Genomic DNA, 13,849 nt, shown 5'->3' with positions numbered 1-13,849 from the left:
CTTGATGCTGAGTCTCAGCTCATTCCAGAATCTCTGTCCCACATTGCTAGGAAGGTCCACACCCCTGGGAGTCGTGTCCCACATAGAGAAGGGCAGGGTGGTGAGACTGCTCATTGTGTTGGCTGGAGAGAGAGGCCACATCCGAGCAACAAAAGAGGCTCTCTTGGGGGTGACTCTTAGGCCTAAATTTTAAGTAGACTTGACCTATCCTCTGCGGGGTTAAGTTTCATATGAACAAACCCCAAGACTGAGGGCTCAGCCTCTATCTTTGGTTGTCCACACTGCTTGTGATAATATCAAGAATTCAACTTGGGGAAGTTGAATTTCTCCCTGTTCTCACCATTCCCCAAAGGGAACTTTGCAGATACTTTTCCACTCACTGAATGAATCACTCTGGGATTCATCGGGGCATCACTCTGGACAAACCAGCAAAATCTCATGTCCTACCTGAGATTCCAAGTACTTATGGCATTCAATCAAACTATCTACATAAGTTATATTAGGAAATGCACTAGTCAAAATATAAATTTTGTAACAAATAAACATTTATTGCTTTAGTCTCACACATAAGGTGACATTTAAAAATATTAATTACCATCTATTTTCAGTACCCCGCAATAATGACATTCCTTTGTTCTTCATGCAAAAACATTTTTAAAATTGTACCTTGTACATTTCACTATTATTATACACTCTAGGCATTCCTAGATTATACCAATTCAATCTTTATCATCTACCTTCTTTCTGATTTCATTTATGTCCCCAGTCCTCCTCCCTCTATCATTCTCACATGCAGCTTCATTCAGTGTTTTAACATAATTACATCACAGTTAGGTAGTATTGTGCTGTTCATTTTTGAGTTTTTGTATCTAGTCCTGTTGCACAGTCTGTATCCCTTCAGCTCCAGTTACCCACTATCTTACCCTACTTCTATCTCCTGATGGTCTCTGTTACCAACAAAATATTCCAAATTTATTCACTAATGTCACTTCATATCAGTGAGACCATACAGTATTTGTCATTTAGTTTTTGGTTAGTCTCATTCAGCATAATGTTCTCTATGTCCATCCATGTTGTTACATACTTCATAAGTTTATTCTGTCTTAAAGCTGCATAATATTCCATCATATGTATATACCACAGTTTGTTTAGCCACTTGTCTATTGATGGACATTTTGGCTGTTTCCATCTCCTTACAATTGTAAATAATGCTGCTATAAACATTGGTGTGCAAATGTCCGTTTGTGTCTTTGCCCTTATGTCCTCTGAGCAGATACCTAGCAATGGTATTGCTGGGTCATATGGCAATGCTATATTCAACTTTTTGAGGAACCGTCAAACTGCCTTCCACAGAAGTTGCACCATTTGACATTCCCACCAACAGTGAATAAGTGTGCCTCTTTCTCCACATCCTCTCCAGCCCTTGCATTTTCTGTTTTGTTGATAATGGCCATTTTGGTGGGTGTGAGATGATATCTCATTGTGGTTTTGATTTGCTTTTCTCTAATGGCCAGGAACATTGAGCTTCTCTTCATGTGCCTTTTGGCCATTTGTACTTCCTCTTCTGAGAAGTGTCTGTTCAAATCTTTTTCCCGTTTTGTAATTGGATTGGCTGTCTTTTTGTTGTTGAGTTGAACAATTTCTTTATAGATTCTGGATACTAGACCTTTATCTGATATGTCATTTCCAAATATTGTCTCCCGTTTTGTAGGCTGTCTTTATACTTTCTTGATGAAGTTCTTTGATGCACAAAAGTGTTTAATTTTGAGGAGTTCCCATTTATTTATTTCTTTCTTCATTGCTCTTACTTTAGGTGTAAGGTCTATAACACTGCCTCCAATTATAAGATTTATAAGATATTTCCCTACATTTTCCTCTAACTGTTTTATGGTCTTAGACCTGATGTTTAAATCTTTGATCCATTTTGAGTTAACTTTTGTATAGGGTGTGAGATACGGTTCCTCTTTCATTCTTTTGCATATGGATATTCAGTTCTCTAGGCACCATTTATTGAAGAGACTGTTCTGTCCCAGGTGAATTGGCTTGACTGCCTTATCAAAGATCAAATGTCCATAGATGAGAGGGTCTATATCTGAGCACTCTATTCGATTCCATTGGTCAGTGTATCTATCTTTATGCCAGTACCATGCTGTTTTGACCACTGTGGCTTCATAATATGCCTTAAAGTCAGGCAGCATGAGACCTCCAGCTTCATTTCTTTTTCCTCAAGATACTTTTAGCAATTTGGGGCGCACTTGCCCTTCCAGATAAATTTGCTTATTGGTTTTTCTATTTCTGAAAAGTAAGTTGTTGGAATTTTGATTTGTATTGCATTGAATCTGTAAATCAATTTAGGTAGAATTGACATCTTAACTATATTAGTCTTCCAATTCATAAACACGGTATGCCCTTCCATCTATTCAGGTCTTCTGTGATTTCTTTTAACAGTTTCTTGTAGTTTTCTTTGTATAGATCTTTTGTCTCTTTAATTAAATTTATTCCTAAGTATTTTATTCTTTTAGTTGCAATTGTAAATGGAATTCATTTCTTAATTTCCCCCTCAGATCGTTCATTACTAGTGTATAGAAATGCTACAGATTTTTGAATGTTGATCTTGTAATCTGCCACTTTGTTGTACTCATTTATTACCTCTAGTAGTTTTGCTGTGGATTTTTCAGGGTTTTCAACATGCAGTATCATATCATCTGCAAACAGTGATAGTTTTACGTCTTCCTTTCCAATTTTGATGCCTTGTATTTCTTTTTCTTGTCTAATTGCCCTGGCTAGAACTTCCAACACAATGTTGAATAATAGTGGTGATAGTGGACATCCTTGTCTTGTTCCTGATCTTAGGGGGCAAGTTTTCAGTTTTTCCCCATTAGGATGATATTAGCTGTGGGTTTTTCATATATTCCCTTTATCATTTTAAGGAAGTTCCCTTGTATTCCTATCCTTTGAAGTGTTTTCAACAGAAAAGGATGTTGAATCTTGTCAAATGCCTTCTCTGCATCAATTGAGATGATCATGTGATTTTTCTGCTTTGATTTGTTGATATGGTGTATTACATTAATTGAGTTTCTTATGTTGAATCATCTTTGCATACCTGGGATGAATCCTACTTGGTCATGATGTATAATTTTTTTAATGTGTTGCTGGACTCGATTTGCTAGAATTTTGTTGAGGATTTTTGCATTTATATTCATTAGGGAGATTAGTCTGTAGTTTTCTTTTTTTGTAATATCTTTGCCTGGTTTTGGTATGAGGCTGATGTTGGCTTCATAAATGAATTGGGTAGCTCCCCTCCACTTCAATTTTTTTGAAGAGTTTGAACAGGATTGGTACTTGTTCTTTCTGGAATGTTTGGTAGAATTCATATGTGAATCCATCTGGTCCTGGACTTTTCTTTTTGGAAAATTCTTTTGGAAAGTCTTTTTGGAAAAGCTTTTTAATGACTGATTCAATTTCTTTACTTGTGATTGCTTTGTTGAGGTCATCTATTTCTTCTTGAGTCAAAGTTGGTTATTCATGCCTTTCTAGGAAGTTGTCCATTTTATCTACATTGTTCTATTTATTAGCATAAAGTTGTTCATAGTATCCTGTTATTACCTCCTTTATTTCTGTGGGGTCAGAGGTTATGTCTCCTCTTCCATTTCTGATCTTATTTATTTGCGTCCTCTCTCTTCTTTTTGTCAATCTTGCTAAGGGCCCATTAATCTTATTGATTTTCTCATAGAATCAACTTCTGGTTTTATTGATTTTCTCAATTGTTTTCATGTTCTCAATTTCATTTATTTCTGCTCTAGTCTTTGTTATTTGTTTCCTTTTGCTTGCTTTGGGGTTAGTTTGCTGTTCTTTCTCCAGTTCTTCCAAGTGGACAGTTAAGTCCTGAATTTTTGCCCTTTCTTCTTTTTTGATATAGGCATTTAGGGCATTAGATTTCCCTCTTAGCACTGCCTTTGCTGCATCCCATAAGTTTTGATATGTTGTGTTTTCATTTTCATTTGCCTCAAGATATTTACTGATTTCTCTTGTAATTTCTTCCTTGACCCACTGGTTGTTTAAGAGTGTGTTGTTGAGCCTCCAGATATATGTGAATTTTCTGGCGCTCTGTCTATTATTGATTTCCAACTTCATTCCTTTATGATCTGAGAAAGTGTTTTGTATGATTTCAATCTTTTTAAATTTGTTGAAACTTGCTTTGTGACCCAGCATATGGTCTATCTTTGAGAATGATCCATGAGCACTTGAGAAAAATGTGTATCCTGCTGTTGTGGGGTGTAATGTCTTATAAATTTCTGTTAAGTCTAGCTCATTTATTGTAATATTCAAATTCTCTGTTTCTTTATTGATCCTCTGTTGAGATGTTCTGTCCATTGATGAGAGTAGGGAATTGAAGTCTCCAACTATTATGGTAGATGTGTCTATTTCCCTTTTCAGTGTTTGCCTCATGTATTTTGGGGCATTCTGGTTTGGTGCATAAATATTTATGATTGTTATGTCTTCATGTTGAATTCTTCCTTTTATTAGTACATAGTATCCTTCTTTGTCTCTTTTAACTGTTTTACATTTGACGTCTAATTTGTTGGATATTAGTATAGCTACTCCTGCTCTTTTCTGGTTGTTATTTGCATGAAATATCTTTTCCCAACCTTTCACTTTCAACCTATGTTTATCTTTGGGTCTAAGATGTGTTTCTTATAGACAGCATAATCAAGGATCCTGTTTTTTAATCCAGTCTTCAGTCTATGTCTTTTTATTGGGGAGTTCAATCCATTAACATTTAGTGTTATTACTGTTTGGGTAGTACTTTCCTCTACCATTTTGCGTTTTGTATTTTTTATGTCATATCTAATTTTCCTTCTTTCTACACTCTTCTCCACACCTCTCTCTTCGGTCTTTTCCTATCAGTCTCTAGTGCTCCCTTTAGTATTTCTTGCAGAGCTGGTCTCTTGGTCACAAATTCTCTCAGTGACTTTTTGTCTGAAAATGTTTTGATTTCTCACTCATTTTTGAAGGACAATTTGCTGGGTATAGAATTCTTGGTTGGCAGTTTTTCTCTTTTAGTAATTTAAATATATCATCCCACTGTCTTCTCGCCTCCATTTTTTCTGCTGAGAAATCTACACATAGTCTTATTGGGTTTCCCTTGTATGTGATGGATTGCTTTTCTCTTGCTGCTTTCAAGATCCTCTCTTTCTCTTTGACCTTTGACATTCTGACTAGTAAGTGTCTTGGAGAACATCTATTTAGATCTATTCTCTTTGGGGTACATTGCACTTCTTGAATCTGTAATTTTAGGTCTTTCATAAGAGTTAGGAAATTTTCAGTGATAATTTCTTCCATTAGTTTTTCTCCTCCTTTTCCCTTCTCTTCTCCTTCTGGGACACCCACAACATGTGTATTTGTGTGCTTCATATTATCATTCAGTTCCCTGAGTCCCTGCTCATATTTTTCCATTTTTTCCCTATAGTTTCTGTTTCTTGTCTTATTTCAGATGTTCCTTCACCAGCTCACTAATCCTAACCTCTGTCTCTTGAAATCTACCATTGTAGGTTTCCATTGTTTTTTTAATGTCTTTTACTGTACCTTTCATTCCCATAAGTTTTGTGATTTATTTTTTCAGACTTTCCATTTCTTCTTTTTGTTCATTCCTTGCCTTCTTCATTTCTTCCCTCAGTTCATTGATTTGGTTTTTGATGAGGTTTTCCATGTCTGTTCATATATTCTGAATTAATTGTTTCAGCTCCTGTGTCTCATTTGAGCTATTGGTTTGGTCCTTTGACTGGGCCATATTTTCAATTTTCCTGGTGTGATTTGTTATGTTTTGCTGGCATCTAGACATTTAATTACCTTAATTAGTTTATTCTGGAGATTGCTTTCACTTTTCTTACCTAGGGTTTTCTTGCTAGATGAATTTGTTGTCTGTCTGTTCTTGGACGTTTAGTTCAGCTTTTTCTAGATCTCTTGCTTAGGTTTTGTTTAACAGAGGATAATTTCTCAGTTCTTGCTTTCTTGTTTCTTGCCCTACTTGTATGGTGCCTTTTCCCTCCCCACCCTTAGGAGGGTCTACATAGGTATTATAGACTCCAGCTGGGTTTTCCCGGACTAAACTGACCTCCTATCAGGGGGAAGGAGTTACTTGCATCAGTTTTCCCTGAGGGTGAGACCCAGCAGGTTAAAAGACTTTCCTATGAAGTCTCTGGGCTCTGTTTTTCTTATCCTGCCCAGTATGTGGCGCTTGTCTGCCTGCGGGTCCCACCAGCGAAAGATGTTGTGGCTCCTTTAACTTTGGAAGACTCTCCCTGCTGGGAGCATGGTGGAGACAGAGGAGAGGTTGTAGGCTGGTTTTAATGGCTTCAAATTGCCGAGCCCTGGGGTCTGAATTCCTTGAGAGAGGGATTCCACCTGAGTTGGGCTTCACCCTTCCCCTGGGGAAGACAAAGGTGGGAGACAGCCCTGAAAGCAGTCCGTTTCTGCCTATGCCTGGGGCAGTTGCAGCCTGAGAAGTCCTGCTGCTGAATCCAGAGGCAGCCAAGCCTGCATAGAAAGATAACCACAAAAACCTCCATTTCCTCCCTTTTCCTCTTTTCCCATTAGCCCAAGGAGCGACCTCCCCCTTGACCAGGTTTAGAGTCTCTTTCTGTTCCCTCTGGGAAACCACCTGTGGGCCACGGGAACTGGCCACCGTGGCTTGGGGAACTCATGGTTCTGGGAGGGCTCGCAGCCGGTCCACTGGTCCAGACTGGGGTAAGCTGTGTGTCTGGTCCCTGACGTGGCTCTGGGAGCTGTTCTGTACTGTTTCTGGTTATTTAGTAATTGTTCTGGAGAAGGAACTAAAATGCGCACATTGCTAAGCCCCCATCTTGGCCCATCCCCTCAGTTCCTTAAACTTTTCTTATGTTTCTTTTCATACTTAAAATTTTTCATTTTGCTCACCCAGTGTCATAGTTATATCCTTGTCTCTCTAGCCATGTCCTAGAATTGACTAAGGAGATTTTTTTTGAACATCTTTGATTAGATCTTCCACATTCCTTACCTCCCCTGATGTTTGTGTGTGTGAAAAATAACATATATACAAAAGGAATAAATTTCAAAGCACACTACAACAATTAGTTGTAGAACAGATTTCAGAGTTTAGGATGGGCTGCGGTTCCACAATCTCACATTTTTCCTTCTAACTGTTCCAAGGCACTGGAGACTGAAGGAAATATGAACGACATGATTCAACAGTCATGCTCATTTGTCAAAATCTGTCTTCTTGGTTTTAACTTTTCTTTCTCCTTTGATCCTTCTCTCAGTCTTTAAGGGCATTTGGGGTATGCCATTCTAAATTTTCCAGGATTGGGAAGGGCTGTGAAAAATTCAAGATAGGGAATGGAACTAGCTGATGTTCTGGATTTCCCTTGACTTTTTAATTTGTCTTTTGAATTGGCAGTCATTCCCCACGTTTTAGTATGCCTTGTGATTTTTTTGCTGATACCTGGATATCCGATTATATTGATGCTTTATTTCTGAAGGTCAGTTTCTCTCTTTTGTCTAAGATTTTGTTGTTGATTGGGTTTGTATGAATGCACTTCTTTGAAATTGGTTTGTCAGCATTTCCCAGACAGTACAGGGCCAGGTATCCATGCAGGGGCCTAGATCATGACCAGAGGGCCCTGGAAGTGTGTCTTAAACAAACCAAACTCCCTTTTTATGACATTTTATTTCACGGGGTGCATATTCCAGCCTGCCGAGAAGATGGAAATCCTTGGCTCAGGATTCCCTCAGCTCCACAAAGGTAGGCTGTTATGCTCTTTGCCAGCTACACCTCTGATGTGGTTGAAACAATGTGCCCAGCTCCTCTGACCAAGTTGAGGTGAAACTGGGAAGCCTATGTTCTAAGTTCACCAGCAATGTCTGGCTCAGTGTTGGGCTTTCTATACTTTGGGTGGTCTTCTCAGTTCACAACCACTGCCCAGGCTAGAATCAAGCTGCTCCCCTCTGCTTTCCTTGATGTGGAATGGCACCAGGAGCAGTGGATGGAATTACTCACAGTCTCTGACCACAGTTTGTTTGTCCTGTACTTCCATTTTGTTCTGTTGTTCTGCTCTGCTTTCTGGATCAACCAGCTGAATTGGACAGCTCCTGCCTGGGAAAGAAGTAGGTTCTTCCACTCTCCCTAATTCTCCATTTTGGAAGTTCCTCTGCAGTTATTTAAAAAAAAAAACAACTGAATTTTATTCAGATATATCTACGTATCATACAACCCCATCCAAAGTGTTCAGTCACTGGCTCATAGTATCACATAGCTGAGTATTCATTGCCACGATCAATTTTAGAATGTTTTCATTACTCTAGAAATATAATTACATAGAAAAAAGAAAAACCCAAAACCTCCTATGCCCCTTATCTCTGCACCCCTATTATTTCCCTAATATTGGTGTGGTACTTTTGTAACACTTAAAGAAAGAATTTAAAGATATTACTGTTAACTACAGTCAATTCTCAAGTGTATCTTAAATCTCTGTTATTCAGTTTTCCACCCATACATTGTGTTGTTGCTTTTTAAACTTTCTAATTCTTCTTTAGTTCATGTATAGTCACCTTAATGGCTTTAATTCTGTACCCAGAATTAGCTTATTCATTTCTATTTTTCTTTGCTGCTTGAGTTGATTTAGGAGATATGTTTGAACTTTTTTGATTAGTTGTTCCAATATCTGTGTTTCCACTGTAGTTTTAATTTGTTCCCTTGAATGAGCAGTATCTTATATCTTTGGGTGACCTGTGCTTCTTTGGTGATGCTTGGGCATCTGATTATTTTGTTGTGCTAACTTAGAAAGCCAGCTTCCCACTTGCCTAAGGCTTTATTGTAGATTGGCCGTGTGTATAGTGTCTTTTTCATTACCTTTAGAACAGGCCCTATTAAACTGTTCTCATGTCATCAACTGTGTCTTTGCCCTAGGCATTCACAGTATTTCTGAGGTCACCCTGTTATGTGCAACTGCTTCACTCCCAGGATATTTCTTTCTCTATTGTTTCTTCCTTTGGAATCCTGGGCTGTTCTATTTGTTTTTATTCTGATTTTCATTCCCAGTGCCATAGAGATGTTCAATCAAGTTTCAGGTCTGCCTTTCAGTCCTCTGACTGCCTACAGATTTTCAGTCCTCTGACCACCCTGACTTGCGTGGGTTCAGTTTCTCTCCTTTTGTTCTTGTCACTTTTCTACCTCCACTGACTTCTGTATGAGGCTTTGCCATCTCAGCAAGCCAGATGGGGTCAGGGCTCAGAAATGCTCTTTATTATTTAACTTTTTTACTGTATGCAAAGCAAAGAAAGCAAAAGCTTTCAAAGCGCACTTCAGCAAATGGTTTCAGGACAGATCCCAGAGTTTGCCATGGGCCACCATACCATCCTGTCAGATTTTTCCTTCTGACTGCTCCAGAATATAGGATGCTACAAGGAATAAATATTTTTTTATCATCACAACCTACTTTTCTTTCCTTTTGTGAAAAATAACATATGTACAAAAAAGCAATAAATGTGAAAGCGCATCACAACAATTAGTTGTAGAACAGATTCCAGAGTTTGGCATTGGTTGCAATTCTATGATTTTAGGTTTTTACTTCTAGCTGCTCCAAGATACTGGGGAGTAAAAGAAATATCAGTGTAAGGATTCAGCAATCATACTCGTTCATTAAAACGTACATTCTCTCCATAACTCCGCTATCACCTTTGATCTTTCTATGCCTCTCTTTAGGGGTGTTTGAGCTATGGGCATTCTAACTTTTTCATATTGGAAGGGGCTGTCAGTAATATGGGGTAAGGAGATGGAACTAACTTATGTTCTGGAGAGGGTGGTCCCTCTGCATTTCAGGACTTCTCTGATCCACGGACCCATCTGAAGGTTGTAGGTTTCTGGAAAGTTATTGTAGTATATGGAGTCTTTGTAGAATCTTTTTTTTTTTATAAACATTCTTTATTGTATGGTATAACACATATACAAAACAAAGAAATAAAAAAGCAATCTTCAAAAGTGGTCACAGGATAGATCCTAGAGTTTGCCATGGGCTACCATATGATCACCTCATATTTTTCCATCTACCTGCTCCAGAATATAGGAGGCTATAGGACTTAAATACTTTATCATCACAATTGACTTTTTTTTCCTTCTTTTTTTGTGAAGAATAATCTATATACAAAAAATTATAAATTTCCAAGCACAGCATCACAATTAGTTGTAGAGCATATTTCAGATTTTGACATGGGTTACAATTTTACCATTTTAGGTTTTTACTTCTAGCTGCTCTGAAATACTGGAGACTAAAAGAGATATCAATTTAATGATTCAGCATTCATATTCATTTGTTAAATCCTATCTTCTATGCTTAACTCCACCATCACCTTTGATCTTTCCACATCTCTCACTGGGTTTCTTTGGGCTATGGCAATTCTGAATTTTTGATATTGGAAGGGTCTGTCATTAATATGGGGTAGGGAGATGGAACTATCTGATGTTGTGGAGAGGCTGAGCTGGGTTTCAGGACTTATCTGGACCAGAGACCCATCTGGAGGTCGTAGGTTTCTGGCAAGTTACTCTAGTGCACGGAACCCTTGAGGAATCTAATATATTGCCCTGGGTGTTCTTTAGGATTGGCTGGAATGGTCCTGGTTGGGGGTTGGCAGATTATGATAGGTAGCAAGTTTTCCCTGAAGCTTGCATAAGAGCAACCTCCAGAGTAGCCTCTCGACTGTGTTTGAACTCTCTGCCACTGATACTTTATCAGTTACACTTTTTTCCCCCATTCCATCAAGATGAACAGCAAGATTTTTAAATAGAGAAAAGGGCCAGTAATTTTTCTCTAATCGAGCAGTTCTGAAATTTTAATACCTGAGAAAGTCATTTTGGGACCTACTTTAAATGCAAGTCCTACGATCCCTGAGACATTTGACTTATTGATTCTGGAGTAGGGCCCAGGAATACACACCTTAAATAAGCAGTTGCAGGGAATTCTCAGTCTGTTCATCTTTAGCCATGTGTTGAGAGACAATGCTCACTGAATGATTGAGTTTGGGGATTCTGGGATCTTCTCCATGTGTCCTAGCTTAAAGGAATCAGAAAGAGTATTGCTATGGTGGGGTGGGGAAAGGTGAGAACCTGGGGACATGTTCCCCAGTGCAGTCCCCAGAATCTTGTGCTTCTTGCAGTTAAGAAATGCCAATAAAATGTGTTGGTGTAGCTGGGGTGTGGATGTTGGTGCTGCTCTATGCCACAGTATAAATAAAAATAATGTAGACTCTTATATATTGCCCTAGGTGTTCTTTAGGACTGGCTGGAATGGTCCTGGTTGGGGGTTGGCAGGTTATGGTAGGTAGCAAGGTCTCCCTGAAGCTTGTATAAGAGTGACCTCCAGAGTAGCTTCTTGACTCTGTGTGAACTCTCTCAGCCATTGATACCTTATGTATTACACTCCTTTTCCCCCTTTTGGTCAGGATGGAATTGTTGATCCCTGAGTGCCAGGGCTGGGTTCATCCCTGGGAGTCATTTCCCACACCATCTGGGAGACTTTCACCCCTGGGTGTCATGTTCCTTGTAGTGGGGAGGGCAGTGCTTTCACTTGCAGAGTTGGGCTTAGAGAGACTGAGGCCACATCTGAGCAACAAAAGAAGTCATCCGGAAGTAACTCTTAGGCATGCCTATAGGTAGGCTAAGCTTTTCCACTACCTATATAAGCTTCACAAGAGTAAGCCTCATGATTGGAGGCTCGGCCTATTGATTTGAGTGTCTGTAATGTTTGGCACAGTGTCAGGGGATTCCCTGATGGTAAGATTTAATAGTTCCATAGTCTTTTTTCGACCTTCCCTCAAGGGACTTTGCCAAAACTTTTTGATTATGTGCTTAATATATTCAAGGTTGTATCCAGGCGTTAAATTAATCTACATAGGATTAAAGGACCTCTTTCTTATTCTGGGCTCCCTGTGTTTCACTTATTCAGATGAGCTATACAGATAGGTTCAGTTACATTATTTGGTACAAAAAAATTAGTTTCTGGACAAAATAAACCTTTTCTTCTTTGGTCTCAAGGAGTAGATGTGGTTCTGAAATATAGACACTGTCTTCTTTATCCCTGTGTTCTGAATTACCTTAATCCCAACTTGATTGGCTTTGTTCTTATCTTTAAATACCAGTTTATACCTACCTATATAAAACACCTTCTCAAAATCCAGAAATAATAATCTGACTGTGGACTAAATTTAAGTGCTGTAAGAGCTTACACTCTAGGGCCCTGTTTCCTTACAAGCATTTTCTAAAGGAGACCATACCCATAATTGCTCTTTTGACTCTGGCTTATTTTGTTTTCAGGAAGTCAGTGCACAGGTGCATGGGCACCTGGTGGGGAAAATGTGGCTGTACAGGTGCACGGGTCTTGGGGTCAGGGCCCTGGAGTGCGCTGATCTAGGCTGCAGTCCCCTTTGTGTGCATGTGCAAAGCTCAGGGCGGTGGTTCAGCATTGGGCCTGTGTGGGTTGGAGGCAAATGCTGATAACAGGTCAGCACTTTTACAGAGCTGGGGGCAGTGCACATGTGCAAATCTGGGGAGGCTATAAACTGATGTACACAATTGTGTGCAGAGCTCCGGGTTGCATGAATGTATGGGTTGGGGACGGATGTAGCCAGGGTATGGAGGAAATGCTGGCAACCTTGATGCACTGGCCACTTCCTGCAGCGATCACAGCAGGGTAGGTGGGTTTCAGAAGGGGCAGGCCTTCGCGTGCTTGGGGTGGGTGTTGGCGAGGCTGGGGGGCTTGGAGCATGGGGAGGGGGGATGGGTGACCGAGTTCAGGGGCACGAGGTATGGGGTGAGTTGCACGTTGTGGGGCTGCTCTGGTAAGGGTAGCACTTTCAAGGATTGCAGATTGGCTTACTTCCTTGTTCTGTCACCCCATCTGTGCACTTCTGAGGGCTCCGGTCTTCTGCGCTATGCTGTTTGTACCAGCTGGAAGGTCTCCCATTGTCTGCTTCTCAGTTCCTCAGCTTTTGCAGCTGGGTCTCCCTCTGTGCAGAAGGCTCCTCCAGGTCACTTACACTCTGAAATCACCGTCTCAGTTGCCCTCCCATCCCTTCTCTAGCTGTTTCCCAGAGCAGGGCTGAACTCAATCTATCCTATTCTGCTATCTACCCAGAACTCCCAGGAGTACTCTTTTATAATTCATTTAGGTTTGCATCTATTGGGAAATTGGTTGGGAGTGTGCATTGCTTCCAAAAGTTTCTACTGCACATTGCTCTTGTTTCAAGGGAACTGCTTGCCTAGCACTGCCTGGAAAGACTGTCTGTGGGTACTTATGGCCTTGGATCCTGTGCTTGAAATAGCATGTGACTCTGAGTTGCTACCAGTGTGGCTCTGTGGTCAGCAGTGAATAGGTGCTTGGGCCAGAGGTCTGTCATGGTGTGCTTATTAAACTATCCTGAGTGAGTGTAGGGGAAGTCTCCTGACTAGTGGTTCCCAGTCACGTATTTCCAGCTTGCTTTCTTGTGGGTTTGTTTTTTACTTTGGATCAATGTTTGCGGAGTCTTTTTCTAGTCTCTTATCAACTTCCAGATTTCCAAGTGAAAGGTTTATTCCTTTGTTTAAGTCTTTTGTTTAAGGTCTGTTTCTATAGGGTAAGAAACCACCCTGTTTCTGTTTTATTTAATCGAAAGTGAAAATGACAGACTCATGGCATTTTTTTTTTTTTTTTGCATGGGCAGGCACCAGGAATTGAACCCAGGTCTCCAGTATGGCAGGTGAGAACTATGACTGCTAAGCCACCAGAGCCTGTCCCCTCTGTTTTAATTGAGGAAAAGTTCATGTACTGTATAGTTAAGTGTT

At 39.9% G+C, this 13,849-nt stretch overlaps 1 protein-coding gene across 1 annotated transcript in view; it reads left to right on the top strand.

Annotated features, from left to right (window-relative positions):
- Positions 1 to 13,849, top strand: part of SRY (sex determining region Y) — a 143,321-nt gene that overhangs the window by 106,778 nt on the left and 22,694 nt on the right. Inside the window, exon 5 of the mRNA XM_077147135.1 lies at positions 13,729 to 13,764. The gene's annotated coding sequence lies outside the window, so the exon portion shown is untranslated. The remainder of the gene's footprint in view (positions 1 to 13,728; positions 13,765 to 13,849) is intronic.

This window comes from Tamandua tetradactyla, chromosome Y (genome assembly GCF_023851605.1).
Source record: "Tamandua tetradactyla isolate mTamTet1 chromosome Y, mTamTet1.pri, whole genome shotgun sequence".
NCBI classification, from domain to species: Eukaryota; Metazoa; Chordata; class Mammalia; order Pilosa; family Myrmecophagidae; genus Tamandua; species Tamandua tetradactyla.
This window is presented reverse-complemented; position numbering and strand designations above follow the sequence as displayed.